Raw genomic sequence first — 20,853 nt, 5'->3', positions numbered from 1 at the left:
TTGCATTTCCTTAGGATTCTTCCAATGAATCTCAGTCTGACATCTGCTTTACCGACGACCAACTTTATATGATCATTCCATTTTAAATCACTCCTAATGCCTACTCCCAGATAATTTATGGAATTAACTGCTTCCAGTTGCTGACCTGCTATTTTGTAGCTAAATGATAAGGGATCTATCTTTCTATGTATTCGCAGCACATTACACTTGTCTACATTGAGATTCAATTGCCATTCCCTGCACCATGCGTCAATTCGCTGCAGATCCTCCTGCATTTCAGTACAATTTTCCATTGCTACAACCTCTCGATACACCACAGCATCATCTGCAAAAAGCCTCAGTGAACTTCCGATGTCATCCACAAGGTCATTTATGTATATTGTGAACAGCAACGGTCCCATGACACTCCCCTGTGGCACACCTGAAATCACTCTTACTTCGGAAGACTTCTCTCCATTGAGAATGACATGCTGCGTCCTGTTATCTAGGAACTCCTCAATCCAATCACACAATTGGTCTGGTAGGCCATATGCTCTTACTTTGTTCATTAAACGACTGTGGGGAACTGTATCGAACGCCTTGCGGAAGTCAAGAAACACGGCATCTACCTGTGAACCCGTGTCTATGGCCCTCTGAGTCTCGTGGACGAATAGCGCGAGCTGGGTTTCACACGACCGTCTTTTTCGAAACCCATGCTGATTCCTACAGAGTATATTTCTAGTCTCCAGGAAAGTCATTATACTCGAACATAATACGTGTTCCAAAATTCTACAACTGATCGACGTTAGAGATATAGGTCTATAGTTCTGCACATTTGTTCGACGTCCCTTCTTGAAAACGGGGATGACCTGTGCCCTTTTCCAATCCTTTGGAACGCTACGCTCTTCTAGAGACCTACGGTACACCCCTTCAAAAAGGGGGGCAAGTTCCTTCGCGTACTCTGTGTAAAATAGAACTGGTATCCCATCAGGTCCAGCGGCTTTTCCTCTTATGAGCGATTTTAATTGTTTCTCTATCCCTCTGTCGTCTATTTCGATATCTACCATTTTGTCATCTGTGCGACAATCTAGAGAAGGAACTAAAGTGCAGTCTTCCTCTGTGAAACAGCTTTGGAAAAAGACATTTAGTATTTCGGCCTTTAGTCTGTCTGTAACGCCGGAAATGCATATCCTCCTATTTCCATCTATTGTACTATAATTTTTTCCTATTTTTGTTACCTGAATATATAACATTTCTGTGTCTTCGTATATTGTAATTGTTTTACTATTTGTATATATATATATATATATTTATGCATTTATGTCGATGTATAATTGGTTTGTTTCGTAAATATTATTTGTATTTTTACGCTGGGTCTTGCCTAGGGAAAACTGCTATCGAACGATTACATCGATAGGTCGTGTGAAGAATCAAAGTGTGTAGGATCTTTGGTAGTGTTAACTCTGCCGCGTGGAGCGCGGGCAGAGCAGTCGGAGTCTGGCTGGAGTAGCGAGTGGAGCAGGTGTGTTGTGTGACGCTCCCGCGAGTTGCCGCGCTTTCGGGGTTTGGCAGCATGTAATTGCGCTCGACTTGCAATGATAGTTTCTGACATGGTGTCGCGGACGCGAAGCATTAGCTGGCGCACATCAAGAGCCCGTTTCGTCTGGTGACCGTGTCGAGAAGAAGGCGCGCCAACATCCAGCTTCTGCAACAGCGACGGCCGACAATGAGTGACTGTCGCCACCTCCTCGATCGACGGCTTCAAACCTTCAATCAACCAACAAGGAAGACTAAAAGCACGTAAAGTTTCAGAACTGTATGGCAGACCTCAGCTTTTCAAATTGTTCCATTTGCCTTGCAAAATTACAGCAACTTAGCATGAACCTTTGTTGCTCATTGTCCCAATTGCATTGCCAAGCAGGGTCCCTTCCTTTTCCGAAATGAACCCGAGTGTCGTTGAAATTCAAACGCCAGCATAATTCCATTTCACTGCTTTAATTTCAAAGTTCACTTTAAGTATTCATAGCTGGCTACAATAGTTAGATTACACAAGCACAAATTAAGAGTGCGAGTTTTGTTATCATATTTTAGCTTACCTGTGACTACAGCTCAGCTTGGTACGTACTAAATTTTACTATTGTTAATTGTTCAGAATCATTTAATTCAAGTTCAAAGTTAAATCTCTTCTTTCTAAATTGCGTAGATTCAAGTAGCTTTAGAAATGATTGTTGAGGTAGTCCAAGACTAACTGTATTTCGATGTGCTTCAGAAAGAAAGTTCACTATTAACTTCAGTCACTAAATTAACTTTCGATTTTCCGGTTTCATTAATTCTTTTGCTAAATTAAGTGTAGCGAAATTTATTACTTCTGACAAACTTTCAGTTTTCACACTACACGTGTCAACCTTCAGTTGCCACGCTTCTAGTGCTAATTATATGTGTAATAACCTTTCTTTTTCAGTTATTATAGTAATTTTCCATAGGACTGGCGACCGTAATTTCCCCCAAATCTCAAATATCTAATTACCGCTAGTTGATTGTTAACGTAACGGCCGCACATTTACTTTCTTTATTAACTTTATCCCTATTTCAAAATTAATTTCCACCAGTTTCACTTGCATTTTTCCTTTCATTTAGATGTAACCCTTTCCTCCCTCTTTACCGACAGGTTAACTTCGATGACGATTGCTTTTCCAAAATTCCCATTAGGTACACGCGGTTTCATTTTTCACTGTCATTAAGGTCGATAAGTGAGGGGGAGGTTACATGTCATCCTCTGTTTCAGTACCATTTTGGTCACAGAGTGTGTGGACATTTTGTTTTGAGCCACCTACCGCTTTGACATAAGACCAAAATTTCTTAGGATGTTCTGCCAAGTCAGTACATAGAACTTTACTTTCGAATTTATTGAACGCCTCTCGCATAGCCCTCCTCACACTACATTTCGCTTCGCGTAATTTTTGTTTGTTTGTGTCGAGGTCCGGCGAACCGGCCAGTCCATGGATGGTTTTTAGGCGGTTTCCCATCTGCCTCGGCGAATGTGGGCTGGTTCCCCATATTCCGCCTCAGTTACACTATGTCGGCGATTTCTGCGCAAACAAGTTCTCCACGTACGCGTACACCACCATTACTCTACCTCGCAAACATAGGGGTTGCACTCGTCCGGTGTGAGACGTTCCCTGGGGGGGGGGGGGGGGGGTCCACCGGGGGCCGAACCGCACAATAACACTGGGTTCGGTGTGGGGCGGCGGAGGGGTGAAGTGGACTGCGGTAGTCGTCGTGGGGTTGTGGACCACTGCGTCTGCGGCGGGGAAGGAGCCTCTCCGTTTCTAGGTCCCCCGTTAACATACAATACAATACAAGAGTTTATCAGTAATATAAACGTGTCAAGCAGAGTCTAGAAGACTTTCAGGAAGACGACCGCTCTGGACGCCCTAGCACACCAGTTACTGACGACAATGTGGAACAAGTAAAGCAAATGGTTCTGGAAAATCGCCGAATCACCATCTGACAGGTTGCTGTTGATGTCGGCATATCCTTTATAGCTCATGCCAGGCGATGTTTTCGGGTGTTTTGGGCACGAAGCTTGTGGCAGCAAAGTTTCTTCCGACATTGTTGAATTTCGACCAAAAACGACGTCGCGTAGACATCGCTCAGGAATTGCTGAATGAAGTCAACAAATTGATTTTTTTGCAGTAAGAATGATGTCAGATGTAGGAGATATAAATACAAAACTACTTGCATACTTTGTCCGCAGCTCGTGGTCGTGCGGTAGCGTTCTCACTTCCCGCGCCCGGGTCCCCGGGTTTGATTCCCGGCGGGGTCAGGGATTTTCTCTGCCTCGTGACGACTGGGTGTTGTGTGCTGTCCTTAGGTTAGTTAGGTTTAAGTAGTTCTAAGTTCTAGGGGACTGATGACCATAGATGTTAAGTCCCATAGTGCTCAGAGCCATTTGAACCATTTGAACTTGCATACTTTGCTTACTTTCATTCTATTATGTCATATGGGATCATATTCTGGGGCAACTTTTAAAACGGAGCAAACGTTTTTAGGGTGCAAAAGCGTGTGATAAGAATGATTTGTGATGTAAATTCAAGAACATCATGTAGAAACCTGTTCAAGGACCTTTGTATTCTAACCACTGCTTCTCAGTTTATTTATTCCTTAATGAAATTTGTAGCAAGTAATACATCTATATTTCCAACCAATAGCTCAATACATAGTATCAATACTAGGAATAAGAACAATCTACATAAAGACCTAAAATCACTTACCTTGGTCCAAAAAGGGGTCCAATATTCAGGAACACACATTTTCAATAAATTGCCAGCAACCATTAAAAACTTCGTTTCAGATAAAGCATAGTTTAAACAGAGTTTGAAAGACTTTTTGATAAGCAACTCCTTTTGCTATGTAGATGAATATCGTAACACAGACTGTTAAGCCATCTTAAGTAAAAATGCCTGTTGGATTTCAGTTTTGACAACACTTGGTCGCAACAGTCAAGATTAGCTATTCTGTGTATGATAAATTTATTAATAGTGCATAACAGTGGTTCAGTCTAACAGCGTGTTAATTCTGTAAATTTAGCTGTTCCACTTTATAGCATTGTATTCGCCGATTTTTACAATCTCTTGACAGATGATAAGGGTAGAAAGTATTACATTCAAATGTTTTATGTTATACTTTCTTACTTGTTCCGCCGGCCTGGGTGGCCGAGCGGTTCTAGGCGCTACAGTCTGGAACCGCGCGACCGCTACGGTCGCAGGTTCTAATCCTGCCTCGGGCATGGATGTGTGTGATGTTCTTAGGTAAGTTAGGTTTAAGTAGTTCTAAGTTCTAGGGGACTGTTGGCCTTAGAAGTTAAGTCCCATAGTGCTCAGAGCCATTTGAACCATTTTACTTGTTCCACACCCACGAGAATCATCTCATTTTTTGGGTCTATGGATCGGAAACCGAATCTAATCCAAACTAATCTAAAGAAGGTTACAACAGATGACGAAACATTGGTACACGCGTATGACATCAAAACCAAGGCCCAACCACCCCAATGTAAACTGCCTGAAAAAATTCTACACGTTCGATCGCATGTGAAGGTTCTTCTCACTGTTTCCTTCGATTACAATGGAATAGTGGATCATCGGTTCCTGCCTTATGGACCCGCCAGTGTTGCTGAGCGCGCTAACGCGCTGCTTCCTGGACTCGGGTAGGCGCGCCGGCCCCGGATCGAATCCGCCTGGCGGATTAACGACGAGGGCCGATGTGCCGGCCAGCCTGGATGTGGTATTTAGGCTGTTTTCCACATCCCGCTACGTGAATACCAGGCTGGTCCCCACGTTCCGCCTCAGTTACACGCGTCGCAGACATTTGAAACACGTCAGCACTATTTCACGATTTACACCAGACGCAGACAATTGGGGTACACTGATTCCGTCCTTGGGGGGGAGGGGGGAGGGGGGGGAGGGGTACGGGGTGGCGGCAGGAAGAGCATCCGGCCATCCCTAACACTAACCTTGCCAAATCCTTAGTAACCACGCCGACCCTGCAATCGCTGCGGGACTATGGCGTAAGCGAAAGAAAGTAAGTAAGAGAGTTCCTGCCTTATGGCCGTACAGTCAATAAGGGATACTAACTGGAAATTTTACGACGTTGGCATGAAGCAATCCGAAGAAAACGACCAGATTTGTGGCAAAACCATTCGTGGACATTCCTTCACGATAATGCTCCCATTCACACCTCAATGCTTGTTCCTGATTTTTGGAAAAAAGCCGTAATGTTGCCTCAGACACCGTACTCGCCGGACATGGCTCTCTGCGACTTCTTTATATTCCCGAGGTTGAAGAGAACCATGAAAGGACGTAGTTCTGCCGCAATTGATGGGATAATAACAGAATCGCTGAAGATGCTGAACACCAAAACGAAAAGTGAGTTCCAGAAGTGCTTCCAAGACTAGAAAAAGCGCTGGCACAGAGGGGAATTTCGTTGAAGGGGACAAAGCTGATATTTATGAATAAAAATTCCCGTTACTTTTTGATCACAACTCGTATTCCTCTTTTTCAGGAGATTCTTCCTTGAAATTGCTAGTCTGCATTTTATATCCTCTTTGGTACAGCCGCCGTTAGTAATATTGCTGTCCAAATAGTCAAGCTCGTGTCTCATTTCCTAATCTAATTCCCTCGGCATCACCTGACTTAATTCGCCGGCATACCAACTCACTTCTTTCACTTTTAATGATGACAATCTAACAAATTCATTTCACAATACACTACCCATTCTGTTCAGCTGGTCTTTCAACTCCTTCGACATCTACGACAGCGTCAGGATGTGAAAAGTTTCAGTCTTAGGAGCACTGGACACTCGATTTCACTTTACTGGTACGATTCCAGCAATTTAAAATTCGTTTGCGAAAGAGATTCCTTATGGCATGCACAGGAATTCCGCTCGAGTTCAACGGGGGAGCGAGGGACGGGGGAGGGTTGCAGAATGCGCACGAATAGTCAGACGCTTCTTAGATTTGCTGGAGAGGGTGATGGCAATCCTATAGAAGCTGAACTGGAAGAAAGAACGCCAATATGTTGCAACACTCGACCTCAGATTTCTAAGGACAGATCTTAAATGTCCAAACATGGTGCTGATAACAGATCGTACACGCGATGATAGACTTCCAAGCGCCGGCCGAAGTGGCCGAGCGGCTCTAGGCGCTACAGTCTGGAGCCGCTAGACCGCTATGGTCGCAGGTTCGAATCCTGCCTCGGGCATGGATGTGTGTGATGTCCTTAGGTTAGTTAGGTTTAAGTAGTTGTAAGTCTAGGAGACTGATGACCTCAGAAGTTAAGTCCCATAGTGCTCAGAGCCATTCGAACCTTTTGAAGACTTCCAAGCCAATCGGAGAGGGACTGCCTCCTCGGCGTTCCGTCCTCTGCCGTGGTGTGCGCGGTGCGCCTCTCTGGAGCCTAACTATCGATACCGGCAAGCCTTTGCTATGGTAACCAAACATAGTCATCTCTTATATTACATTTCAGCCTCCAGTTGCATAAGCAAAGAAACTTTACCTAGGTTTCGGCTATAATAATGTAGCCTTCTTCAGAAATGTCACAATATAAAATTAAATTAAAACATGCCAGATATTGGCCTTGTCAGACTTAAAATATTAGTACTACAGTACATAGTCATAATACTGGGTCACTTCTACTAAAGTTTTGCCGATAGGTCACACCAACAGGCCAGACAGGTGAGCCGCGAGCGCTGAGTCGTAACTCGGCGACACGGGCAGCGACGCAGCGAGCTCGGCTGGTGACCGCGCGCATGCGGGTGCGGAGTAATACAGACTTAAAAACAGTAAATGTTAACTGAGGTTATCATGGAAAATAGTTTGTTACAATAGTTCGGACTATTAATGGCGTTAAACCCTTAAGTTACTGAAGTTACCGTTCCATAATAAGCAAAAGACATATAAAAAGTGTACTGTACATTCTTTCTTTCTTTCGCTGACGCCAGAGTCCCGCAGCGATTGCAAGGTCGGCATGGTGACAACGGATATGGCAAGGTTAGTTTTAGGGGTGGCCAAATGCCCTTCCTACCGCCACCCTGTACCCCCTGGGATGGAATCAGTGTACCCCAGCTGTCTGTATCTAGTGTAAATCGTGAAATAGTGCGCGAACATGTTGCAAATGTCTGCAACGCGTGTAACTGAGGCGGAACGTGGGGACCAGCCCGGTATTCACCTAGCGGGATGTGGAAAACCGCCTAAAAACCACATCCAGGCTGGCCGGCACACCGACCCTCGTCGTTAATCCGCCAGGCGGATTCGAACCGGTGCCGGCGCGCCTATCAGAGTCCAGGAAGCAGCGCGTTAGCGCTCTCGGCTACCGTGACGGGTAAAAAGTGTACTGTACATAAGTATGAATAAACATTATGTGATACATCAGCTAGAAATGTTACTGGCAAATAAACCATAATACAGTTCTATGGGAGGTAAATAACATAATAAAGCCTAAAGCAACCTTTTAATAAGAAAAGGCCATAAGTTAAGGTTAACAATGCCTGAAATGTGTGGAACTTAGCTAAGAATTAACGCCTGCGAAAGATAATGAGGACAATTGTCTCATACACGTTAACGGTTAGATATACAGTATGTGATCAGCAATTAATACATAAGAAAACCAGTAGGCTGTATGTCGTAGCCAGCTACTGACGTAGGTGGAACACCATATAAAGTAATGTATTTATTGGATAATAAGTGTGTGCAACACCACAAACTTATGAAGACAGTACAGCCAGTGGAGTTATATGAAACTTTATGGAGCTCTTAAATATAATTACTCATATATTTTCTTTGCTTATGCAAATGGAGGCTGAAATTTAATATAATTACATTTTACAGTTGCTGACTCTGCTGCACCATGCTAAAAAAAGGGCATCTCTGCTACGCCTAGTTTCTGTGACTTCATACTAATGCCCATAGAGGGCACAGTCTACACACAAAACGATCAGATCATGTGTATTACCTGGTTTCTTTACATTAAATTAATTGTGATATGATATGTTGTGAATATGAATGTATATAGTTCTTATATATATATTGTAAATTCGACTACACCATTCAGTCTAGCATACCTCACATAAAAAGTACATGACTGGTTGTAAATGATGTAAAGCTGTATGCGATGGGCGGAGCTTATGCTATGTATCCTGGAGTAACGCTGCATTAGCAGTTGACGTCCACCGCCACCTGCCGCCATCATGTCAGTAACATCGTACTTTGTTATATTGAAGTTTTTATTTTAGACGGTTTCTAGCCATATTGCCATCTCTTTGTTCAGAAATACCTTTGAATATGTAATATAATGCGGAGACATGGCTTAGCCACACCCTGGGGATGTTTCCAGAATGAGATATTCGCTCTGCAGCGGAGTGTCCGCTGATATGAAACTTCCTGGCAGATTAAAACTGTGTGCCGGACCGAGACTCGAACTCGGGACCTTTGCCTTTCGCAGGCAAGTGCTCTGCCACTCAGCTGCAGAGTGAAAACCTCGTTCTGGAAACATTCCCCAGACTGTGGCTAAGCCATGTCTCCGCAATATTCTTTCTTTCAGGAATGCTAATTCTGCAAGGTTCGCAGGAGAGCTTCTGTGAAGTTTGGAAAGTAGGAGACGAGGTACTGGCGGAAGTAAAGCTGTGAGGACGGGGCATGAGTAGTGCTTGGGTAGCTCAGATGGTAGAGCACTTGCCCGCCAAAGGCAAAGGTCCCGAGTTCGAGTCTCGGTCCGGCACACAGTTTTAATCTGGCAGAAATTTTCATATCAGCGCACACTCCGCTGCAGAGTGAAAATCTCATTCTGGAGTGTCAGTCATGCAGTGAAAACATGGCTATGCCTACAGGATAAGAGCTTTTACCAGCAGGGAATACATGCTCTTCCACAACGTTGGCGTATGGCCATAGAACGTGATGGAAACTACGTAGAAAAACAGAACATGGACAAGACATGTTGACGTATATTGTCACCAAATTCTGACTCTTGACAGTAAATATGTTCTGAGGAAAATAAATGTGAGGCATTACTTATTGAACGACCCTCGTATGATTTTCAGAGTACTTGTCCATATTCGGACGCAGCGGCGAGTACTGGTGTGGCGAGACGCGTTGCTTTGCCATACGCGAGGAAGCGGCAGCTCGCTAGCATTTCGTTAGAGCGCTCTGCGGTTACCTCGCTGATTCACAGGCAGTCCTTGAGAGCGAATTCCTTGTGCGGCCAAGCATGCGATGCACTGCGTGCTGCCCCGTAGCACGGCGGAGCTTTCAGCGACACCAGTACGGAGTTTACAACATGAAGAGCTGATTCAGTTGTTCCAAGCCACCTTACACTCTTCCGTAGCTGAGGTCACGTACACACGTTTGTGCGGAGGAAACAGAGATCGCCGGTTCGAATCCTAGTGGTGGAAGAAATGTTCACGCCGGCCGAGCGGTTCTAGGCGCTACAGTCTGGAACCGCGCGACCGCTACGGTCGCAGGTTCGAACCCTGCCTCGGGCATGGATGTGTGTGATGTCCTTACGTTAGTTAGTTTTAAGTAGTTCTAAGTTCTAGGGGACTGATGACCTCAGCAGTTAAGTCCCATAGTGCTCAGAGCCATTTGAACCATTTGAAATGTTCACCGACTGTATTTGGCTAGCAAGAGCAGGAGAGGTGGTAGCGTTAGATTCTTAATCGTCTTAACTGGCGCTAATCGCCTGAATTAGGTTCCTGAACTTCTGTGCAGACTCTCAGAGTGAGCACATTTCATACCACTAGCGATTCGCCTAACGCAAGAGGACCTGAAACCCTGCGGCTCACTCAAATGAGCAAAAAATTGGAAAAATTTGCTAAATTTTTTGAGACAATGAAAAGACTTACAAAGGATTTGTTTGGGGATTATGATTGATCATACTTTGAATATTAGATTTTCAATGCGAAAAAAGGACACAATGGCGCACGTAATCATAGTTTGATCAAGGGCCTGCGAATTCTACGTAAGCAGACTGCGTGTAAGGTAGCCCCTCAGTAGTTAATCTGACATCAAAAATGGATAACATGGCTCCATACTACATTACATTTATGGGAGCTTATACCAACCACAATTAAGTTACCGCTATGGTGCTAACTCGAACTTTGAGTACGATATTTGTTCTTTTCCCAGTCTTTATGGCTTCACAAAATAATTAATACTAACAAATTTCATAAATTATAGGTATAAACGCCCAAGAAATGTGTTTTCAGATGCCGAAGGTAGAAGTTAATAGGTTGAACGGTTTTTATTTTATGTCTCACGCGCTTTTGAAAAATCGTTTCTCGAGAAAAAGCTGCTTAAAGTTTGGGCAAAACTTTTGTATGTATTATTAGTATAATTTGCATAAAACTACGTCTTATCATATATTTATGATCACACAAATCTGAGATTAAATTTGCAAAACTCAAAATGACTAATCCAATACGGCGGAACAATTATTATCTTTTGATCAATTTTGACCAAAATTTTTAAAAAAAGGTGTTTTCGATTCTTCCATTTAGTCTTCAATTCCAGGACCGTATACGAACCCTTCCTCTAACTCTATTTGTTCCTGGAGAGCAGTTCCCTCGTTCTATTTGGCGAGAGAAGCCGATCTGGCTGAGCTGTATATGCTGCGTTCGGCACTCTGCACACGTTGTTCGTCAGCTTCTTCGGTGACTATGTTTACATGCATACTGCAGTATAAATCATTTTCCGAATGTGCGTCACCCCACGACAAGTTTTCTCCCTGAGCCGGGCGTCTCCGGCTGAGGGGGAAGATATCGGCTGTGCCCTTTCAGAGGAGCCGGCCGCGGTGGTCTCGCGGTTCTAGGCGCGCAGTCCGGAACCGTGCGACTGCTACGGTCGCAGGTTCGAATCCTGCCTCGGGCATGGATGTGTGTGATGTCCTTAGGTTAGTTAGGTTTAAGTAGTTCTAAGTTCTAGGGGACTGATAATCACAGCAGTTGAGTCCCATAGTGCTCAGAGCCATTTGAACCATTTGAACCCTTTCAGAGGAACCATCCCAGCATTTGCCTAGAACGATTTCAGATCGATTCCGTATTTCTGGATTTCCGGAAGGCTTTTGACACGGTACCACACGAGCTGCTCGTAGTGAAATTGCGTGCTTATGGAATATCGTCTCAGTTATGTGACTGGATTCGTGTTTCCTGTCAGAGAGGTCACAGTTCGTAGTAACTGACGGAAAGTCATCGAGTAAAACAGAAGTGATTTCTGGCGTTCCACAAGGTAGTGTCATAGGTCCTTTGCTGTTCCTTATCTATATAAACGATTTGGGAGACAACCTGAGCAGCCGTCTTCGGTTGTTTGCAGATGACGATGTCGTTTATCGACTAATAAAGTCACCAGAAGATCAGAACAAACTGCAAAACGATTTAGAAAAGATATCTGAATGGTGTGAAAAGTGGCAGTTGACCCTAAATATGGAAATGTTTGAGTTCATCCACATGAGTGCTAAAAGGAATTCGTTAAACTTCGGTTACACGATAAATCAGTCTAATCTAAAAGTCGTAAATTCAACTAAATACCTAGGTATTACAATTACGTACAAGTTAAATTGGAAGGAACACATAGAAAAGGTTGCGGGGAAGGCTAACCAAAGACTGCGTTTCATTGGCAGGACACTTAGAAAATGTAACAGACCTACTAAGGAGACTGCCTACACTACGCTTGTCCGTCCTCTTTTAGAATACTGCTGCGCGGTGTGGGATCCTTACCAGATAGGACTGACGGAGTACATCGAGAAAGTTCAAAGAAAGGCAGCACGTTTTGTATTATCGCGAAATATGGGAGAGAGTGTCACAGAAATGATACAGGATTTGGGCTGGACATCATTAAAAGAAAGGCGTTTTTCGTTACGACGGAATCTTCTCACGAAATTCCAGTCACCAACTTTCTCCTCCGAATGCGAAAATATTTTGTTGCCACCGACCTACATAGGGAGGAACGATCACCAATATAAAATAAGGGAAATTAGAGCTCGTACGGAAAGATATAGGAGTTCATTATTTCCGCGCGCTATACGAGACTGGAATAATAGAGAATTGTGAAGGTGGTTCGATGAACCCTCTGTCAGGCACTTAAATGTGATTTGCAGAGTATCCATGTAGATGTAGGAAAACCAAGGAAAACCTAAATCTGGATGGCCAGACTTGATCACTGATCACTGTACCTACCCAGCAGCAGAATCTTTGCAACATGTAAATTAGGTGGCATAAAACAAAAAGGAGCAAAATACAGGGTGTTTCAAAAATGACCGGTATATTTGAAACGGCAATAAAAACTAAACGAGCAGCGATAGAAATACACCGTTTGTTGCAATATGCTTGGGACAACAGTACATTTTCAGGCAGACAAACTTTCGAAATTACAGTAGTTACAATTTTCAACAACAGATGGCGCTGCGGTCTGGGAAACTCTATAGTACGATATTTTCCACATATCCACCATGCGTAGCAATAATATGGCGTAGTCTCTGAATGAAATTACCCAAAACCTTTGACAACGTGTCAGGCGGAATGGCTTCACATGCAGATGAGATGTACTGCTTCAGCTGTTCAATTGTTTCTGGATTCTGGCGGTACACCTGGTCTTTCAAGTGTCCCCACAGAAAGAAGTCACAGGGGTTCATGCCTGGCGAATAGGGAGGCCAATCCACGCCGCCTCCTGTATGTTTCGGATAGCCCAAAGCAATCACACGATCATCGAAATATTCATTCAGGAAATTAAAGACGTCGGCCGTGCGATGTGGCCGGGCACCATCTTGCATAAACCACGAGGTGTTCGCAGTGTCGTCTAAGGCAGTTTGTACCGCCACAAATTCACGAAGAATGTCCAGATAGCGTGATGCAGTAATCGTTTCGGATCTGAAAAATAGGCCAATGATTCCTTTGGAAGAAATGGCGGCCCAGACCAGTACTTTTTGAGGATGCAGGGACGATGGGACTGCAACATGGGGCTTTTCGGTTCCCCATATGCGCCAGTTCTGTTTATTGACGAAGCCGTCCAGGTAAAAATAAGCTTCGTCAGTAAACCAAATGCTGCCCACATGCATATCGCCGTCATCAATCCTGTGCACTATATCGTTAGCGAATGTCTCTCGTGCAGCAATGGTAGCGGCGCTGAGGGGTTGCTGCGTTTGAATTTGGTATGGATAGAGGTGTAAACTCTGGCGCATGAGACGATACGTGGACGTTGGCGTCATTTGGACCGCAGCTGCAACACGGCGAACGGAAACCCGAGGCCGCTGTTGGATCACCTGCTGCACTAGCTGCGCGTTGCCCTCTGTGGTTGCCGTACGCGGTCGCCCTACCTTTCCAGCACGTTCATCCGTCACGTTCCCAGTCCGTTGAAATTTTTCAAACAGATCCTTTATTGTATCGCTTTTCGGTCCTTTGGTTACATTAAACCTCCGTTGAAAACTTCGTCTTGTTGCAACAACACTGTGTTCTAGGCGGTGGAATTCCAACACCAGAAAAATCCTCTGTTCTAAGGAATAAACCATGTTGTCTGCAGCACACTTGCACGTTGTGAACAGCACACGCTTACAGCAGAAAGACGACGCACAGAATGGCGCACCCACAGACTGCGTTGTCTTCTATATCTTTCACATCACTTGCAGCGCCATCTATTGTTGAAAATTGTAACTACTGTAATTTCGAAAGTTTGTCCGCCTGAAAATGTACTGTTGTCCCAAGCATATTGCAACAAACGGTGTATTTCTATCGCTGCTCGTTTAGTTTTTATTGCCGTTTCAAATATACCGGTCATTTTTGAAACACCCTGTATCTTTATACAAGTAGCGCAAGCTGTCCTGTAGGTTAAGCCAATCCAACAAAGTCACCCCTCAAAAAAAGGTGAACTTATATTTACGTAACATCAAATATTATAGTATATGCTTATTTTAAACTAATAATGAAGTATCAGAACCTAATAAAAACGCGAATGTTAGGAAAAAAAATTTGGAAGGGTCAAGACGCGATCCACTGCCCCACCATAAAACTCTTCACAGGTGACTCTACTTTCTTTTTTTTTTTTTTAATCTTATTTTGTTTGCATTTGTTCGTTGCATCTACTTGGGGCGGACGTCATATGACATTCGTTTAAGTTCGTTGTTCATCGAGTAACTCAGTTCTTTTTTTTTTCCAGAGGGCCGCTAACCGTCTGACCGAAGACGCTGAGCTACCGTGCCGTCATTACGCTAAACCCCTTGCTGAAAACCTTAATCGTAGATATGTTACTAACTGAAATTTAATTATAACAAATTGTACCAAAACAATACATTTTGGATGGATCTTCAGTGTGTCGCTGCCTTCAAATAGCCTACTCTCATAATACGCAAGTTACAATAATTCTTTTGCCACGAATATGATGTTTCTCATTATTTTATTGGAACGAATCACACAGTTAACAACGGGTTTTCCAGTGATTCTCAGTTTGCCGGTGCTCAGAAACGGCATGTATACCGGGTGATCAAAAAGTCAGTATAAATTTTAAAAGTTAATAAACCACGGAATAATGTAGATAGAGAGGTAAAAATTGATGCACATGCTTGGAATGACATGGGGTTTTATTAGAACAAAAAATCAAAGTTCGCAGAATGTCCGACAGATCTTTTGCGCGCGTCGTTTGGTGATGATCGTGTGCTCAGCCGCCACTTTCGTCATGCTTGGCCTCCCAGGTCCCCAGGCCTCAGTCCGCGCGATTATTGGCTTTGGGGTAACCTGACGTCGCAAGTGTATCGTGATCGACCGACATCTCTAGGGATGTTGAAAGACAACATCCCACGCCAATGCCTCACCATAACTCCGGATATGCTTTACAGTGCTGTTCACAGCATTATTCCTCGACTATAGCTATTGTTGAGGAATGATGGTGGACATATTGAGAATTTCCTGTAAAGAACAATATCTTTGCTTTGTCTTTCTTTGTTATGCTAATTATTGCTATTCTGATCAGATGAAGCGCCATCTGTCGGACATTTTTTGAACTTTTGTATTTTTTTGGTTCTAATAAAACCCCATGCCATTCCAAGCATGTGTGTCAATTTGTACCTCTCTATTTACATTATTCCGTGATTTATTGAGTTTTCAAATTTATACTGGCTTTTTGATCACCCGGTACATATAGGCTTGAAATGAATGCCAATATGCGCCGCACGACTCTGTACTGAAGGGAGACGGCGTGCCATCTCATTGGTCAACGCTCAGACGCATGCTCAGAATATGTTACATGCCAGATATTGCTCTGCACTTTCGGAAAGACTCCCGAACGTGCTATTCCACGCTATGACGTCAGAAACCAGAAACTCGGCACGCTCAACGCTTAACGTTCGGATGCACGGTCGGTGTGCCGACGGCTTTATGGCCCCTGTACCCACGTGCACCGGACAGCCGACGCGTCCACGGAGTAGGTGTGTGCCGGCCAATCCGCCTGTGTGTGGGAGATGGGTATGGTGTCGGGTCCTCGGTCCTGGTGCGTCGGTTCGACCAGTGGATCTCTGCCTACTACCCTCAAACGCGCTTCCAGCCAGGCCGTTCTTAGTGCAGGCAGGTAGGGTCCGCCAAACAGTCTCCGATGTCCACACACAGTCGGGCGTCTCGGCGAGCGGGTTGGCTGTCGAGTCTACGGACCATTCGCTGCTGGCTGCCCCATACCGCGCTACAAAGGAGCCACGTGCAGTTCTACGGGCGCCGCTGACGACTCAGCTGCGGCGTGCCTGTGGCTACAGGGCAACACGTCATCGCCCGAGCAGCACCATATCTTCCTTGTCTGCTGCTACAGCGCTGGAATATTACGAAAGAACGCCGGACCGCGCCACAGAAGAGAGCGGCACACAGAAGACTGTCCAAGTTGAATAAATTAATAAAGAACTGTTTCTTACTCACTGCTAGTTTACCTGCAGCTCCCCCACATAACACAGATGTTTTGCAAACCATCTACCAACTCCACCGTGCCACAGGGAGACTCTCAGACATCCTGATAAGCGAGAACTGTTTTATGTTTCACTCCAGTTTCTCCGCAGCTACTCTGCGCCAATTCAGTACTGAATTTCACATTACCCCGCCATTCTATATATGCCTCATGCCACACCACCTTTTTTGACTTATTTTTAAAGACCTGTACCCTGTTCTTATTAATAAACACCCTTGCTTTGCATGAAAATGGCTCGGAGCTGTAAGGTGCTACATTATTTATTTCCATTAATTGTGTGTTATGATCAGATAGTCTGCCAACAGTTTGGTTCAAAATGGTTCAAATGGCTCTAAGCACTATGAGACTTAATATCTGTGGTCATCAGTCCCCTAGACTTAGAACTACTTAAACCTAACTAACCCAAGGACATCACACACATCCATTCCCCAGGCAGGATTCGAACCTGCGACCGCAGCAGCAGCGCGGTTCCGGATTGAAGCGCCTACAACCGCTCGGCCACAGCGGCCGGCAACAGTTTGGTACACATCAATTGTTTCAACCTGAGCACTGTTTATAAAAATGTTATTTGCTGCCAAATTGAGCATCTGGCGAAACACGATAGTTGACTTTTCTTCCAAATACTGTTTCTACTCCTTTAACCAGGGCACATAGTGAGAAAAATTTCATTTAAATGATAAAAACAACATTGGAAGTGGTAACACGTAGCCTGGTTTTTTTTTTTTTTTTTTTTTTTTTTGCCAGCAAGGAAGTTCGATATTTTGTATTCAACATCAATGTTATGATGTTTCAAAACCTTTAATATCGATATTGCAACATCAGTGTCAAGCCTCAAAATAAATATTTTGTAAATATCGATGGTCATCGAATGCCCTGGATTGGAAGACACATAATAGGAGATTTAGTCACCGAAGTGTAAAGGGTTTCTTTCTTTGTGTACTTTGGTACCTGTCCTTCGCGAAACGCCAAAGTTGTGTCGTAACTATTCTTGTCGCATGTGATGAGTGCAAGTGGAGTTGTAGTGTTGTGTTTGTGTTGTTGATGGCGTTGAGAGGAAAGCTGGAAGCGGAACAGTGTGGACGTACGTAATCTACTCCTTTAAGGCCAGGTTCTCATTCAAAATGGTCGAAAATTCGATTTTTATTGCATTTTTGAAAGGTATATGTGTCTAAAATGTTGGAACGAAAAGGTTTTTTAATCTGTGCGTTACAAAAGTTCCCACAGCCCATTGTTCGGAGCAGTGTCACGGCCACCGTGGGACGCTCTCAGCCGGAGACGGTCGGCTCATGTGGAAAAGTAGTCGTGGGGTGAGGCACGTTCACAAAACGATTTATACTGCAGTATGCATGCAAACATATTCCCCGAAAAAGCTGACGAACAACGCGTACAGGCTGCCGAACGCAGCATATACAGCTCAGCCAGATCGGCTTCTCTCGCCAAAAAGAACGAAGGACCTGCTCTCCAGGAACAAATAGAGTTAGAGGAAGGGTTCGTATACGGCCCTGGAATTGCAGACTGAATGTAAGAATCAAGAACACTTTTTTTGTTAAAATTTTGGTCAAAATTGACCGAAACATAATTTTTGTTCCGCCCTATTGGATTAGTCATTTTGACTTTTGCAAATTTAATGGTTCAAATGGCTCTGAGCACTATGGGACTCAACTGCTGTGGTCATCAGTCCCCTAGAACTTAGAACTACTTAAACCTAACTAACCTAAGGACATCACACACATCCATGCCCGAGGCAGGATTCGAACCTGCGACCGTAGCAGTCGCACGGTTCCGGACTGCGCGCCTAGAACCACGAGACCACCGCGGCCGGCTGCAAATTTAATCTCAGATTTATGTCAACATGGGTTTAGAAAACGTTCATGTGAAACACAACCAGCTCTTTATTCACATGAAGTGTTGAGTGCTATTGACAAGGGATTTCAGATCGATTTCGTATTTCTGGATTTCCGGAAGGCTTTTAACACTGTACCACACAAGCGGCTTGTAGTGAAATTGGGTGCTTACGGAATATCGTCTCAGGTATGTGACTGGATTTGTGATTTCCTGTCAAAGAGGTTACAGTTCGTAGTAATTGACGGAGAGTCATCGAGTAAAACAGAAGTGATTTCTGGCGTTCCCCAAGGTAGTGTTATAGGCCCTTTGCTGTTCCTTATCTATATAAACGATTTGGGAGACAATCTGAGCAGCCGTCTTAGGTTGTTTGCAGATGACGCTGTCGTTATCGACTAATAAAGTCACCAGAAGATCAAAACAAACTGCAAAACGATTTAGAAAAGATATCCGAGTGGTGCGAAAATTGGCAGTTGACACTAATTAACGAAAAGTGTGAAGTCATTCACGTGAGTGCTAAAAGGAATTCGTTAAATTTCGCTTACACGATAAATCAGTCTAGTCTAAAAGCTGTAAATTCAACTAAATACCTAGGTATTACAGTTACGAACAATGTAAATTGGAAGGAACACATAGAAAATGTAGTGGGGAAGGCTAACCAAAGACTGCGTTCTATTGGCAGGACACTTAGAAAATGTAAAAGAAGAGTGCCTACACTACGCTTGTCCGTCCTCTTTTAGAATACTGCTGCGCGGTGTGGGATCCTTACCAGATAGGACTGACGGAGTACATCGAAAAAGTTTTAAGAAAGGCAGCACGTTTTGTATTATCGCGAAATATGGGAGAGAGTGTCACAGAAATGATGCAGGATTTGGGCTGGACATCTTTAAAAGAAAGGCGTTTTTCGTTGCGACGGAATCTTCTCACGAAATTCCAATCACCAACTTTCTCCTCAGAATGCGAAAATATTTTGTTGACACCGACTTATACAGGGAGAAACGATCACCACGATAAAATAAGGGAAATCGGAGCTCGTATGGAAAGACATAGGTGTTCGTTTTTTCCGCGCGCTATACGAGATTGGAATAATAGAGAATTGTGAAGGTGGTTCGATGAACCCTCTGCCAGGCACTTAAATGTGATTTGCACAGTATCCATGTAGACGTAGATGTGTTCAGCGACATCAAAAGTATACGATAACATGTAGTTTTAAGCAAATTGAAGTAATAATACGTATAAAAGTTTTCCCCAAACTTTACACAGTTTTTTTTTTCGAGAAACGATTTTTCAAAACTGCGTGCAGCATAAAATGCCTGAAACAATCTGACCTTGTGCTCTGTCTCTAATTACCTCAATGTCGACGGGACGTTAAAGCCAATCTTCCTTACTTCCTTCCCGAACCGTTGGCTGGAGAGTGGCGACAGGTGGCTTGTGGACTCTGGTGATGACAAACGGCCCCATAGAGATCAAGAGATCAAGCCAGTGTGCTGGCTTCCGGGGTGTGGGCAATCAGGCACAGGTCTGGGGATCGCAGCTTGGTCGCGGTAGTGGCCGTGTCAGGAGGTCTCACAGCGGCAACCAGCACACGGCGGTCACCACAACATAGCCTGGCTGTGCAGATCATGACGTTCTTGGCCAGGCCAGGGTTTAAACGCTGCCGGTCGGCAATGACCATGTGGAAGGGCGGCGTTTGTGTGTCAGCCAAAACCATCTGGAGGGACAATGGCGTAACTGGCAACTGAGCACCTGTAGTAACGTCCTGAAGACTGGCCTGTAAATTTGTGTCAATAGCTTTGTGTCAATAGCTTTTCTAGAAAAATATCCAGAAAGTTCATTAAAAAAGACAGCTAAGCCATGAATAACTAAAGGGCTTAGAATCACATGTAGGAAGAATATCGAAATCCTTCTAAAAGCCAGAATAAGTCAATACATTACTTGCATCCAACAAAAAAATACTGTAAGATGTTAAGAATAGTCGTTAAAATACTGATATGCACTTCCTGACAGAAATTAATAATGCAGATAACAAGATCAAAACTATATGGGATTTTGTGAGACAGAAAACATGCTAATCAGGCAGTGTACAAATTACCATAACAATTAAACTCATTGACAATGTCGTGAATGATAATTCACAAGTTGCAAGTACTTTTAACAATCACTTCTTAATGTAACAGCAAAAGTGGATTCACTAGATCAGTTGAAGAAGCAAGAGAATATATTACAAATGTCACTCCACAAAACTTTAAGCAACTAGAAATATCACCAGTATTCTTCATCCAAATTGACATAATTATAAATATTCAAAAACAAAAATTTATATAATGCTGATTTAATTTCAAAAAGAATTCTGAGAAGTTTTTTTTTCAGAATATTAAAATATACTGTTGTTAGACCTCTCTATAATATGAGAGTTGACAAGGAAGGCTTATATAATTATCGTCTAATATCCTTACTGATGTCTTTTTCGAAAACATTCCAAAAAGTAGTGTACTCATATTTAAGATGAAACAGTTTAATTACCAGATCACAGTTTGGTTCCAAGAATTGCTGCT

The 20,853-nt window shown here is 43.7% G+C and overlaps 1 long non-coding RNA gene across 1 annotated transcript in view; it reads right to left on the bottom strand.

The window, feature by feature from the left end:
* Nucleotides 1-20,853, bottom strand: part of LOC126235802 (uncharacterized) — a 96,808-nt gene that overhangs the window by 53,241 nt on the left and 22,714 nt on the right. The window lies entirely within an intron of this gene.

The sequence above is a fragment of the Schistocerca nitens genome, chromosome 2 (assembly GCF_023898315.1).
Source record: "Schistocerca nitens isolate TAMUIC-IGC-003100 chromosome 2, iqSchNite1.1, whole genome shotgun sequence".
Classification (NCBI taxonomy): Eukaryota; Metazoa; Arthropoda; class Insecta; order Orthoptera; family Acrididae; genus Schistocerca; species Schistocerca nitens.
The sequence above is the reverse complement of the archived record's forward strand: the minus strand, read 5'-3'. Positions and strand labels throughout refer to the sequence as shown.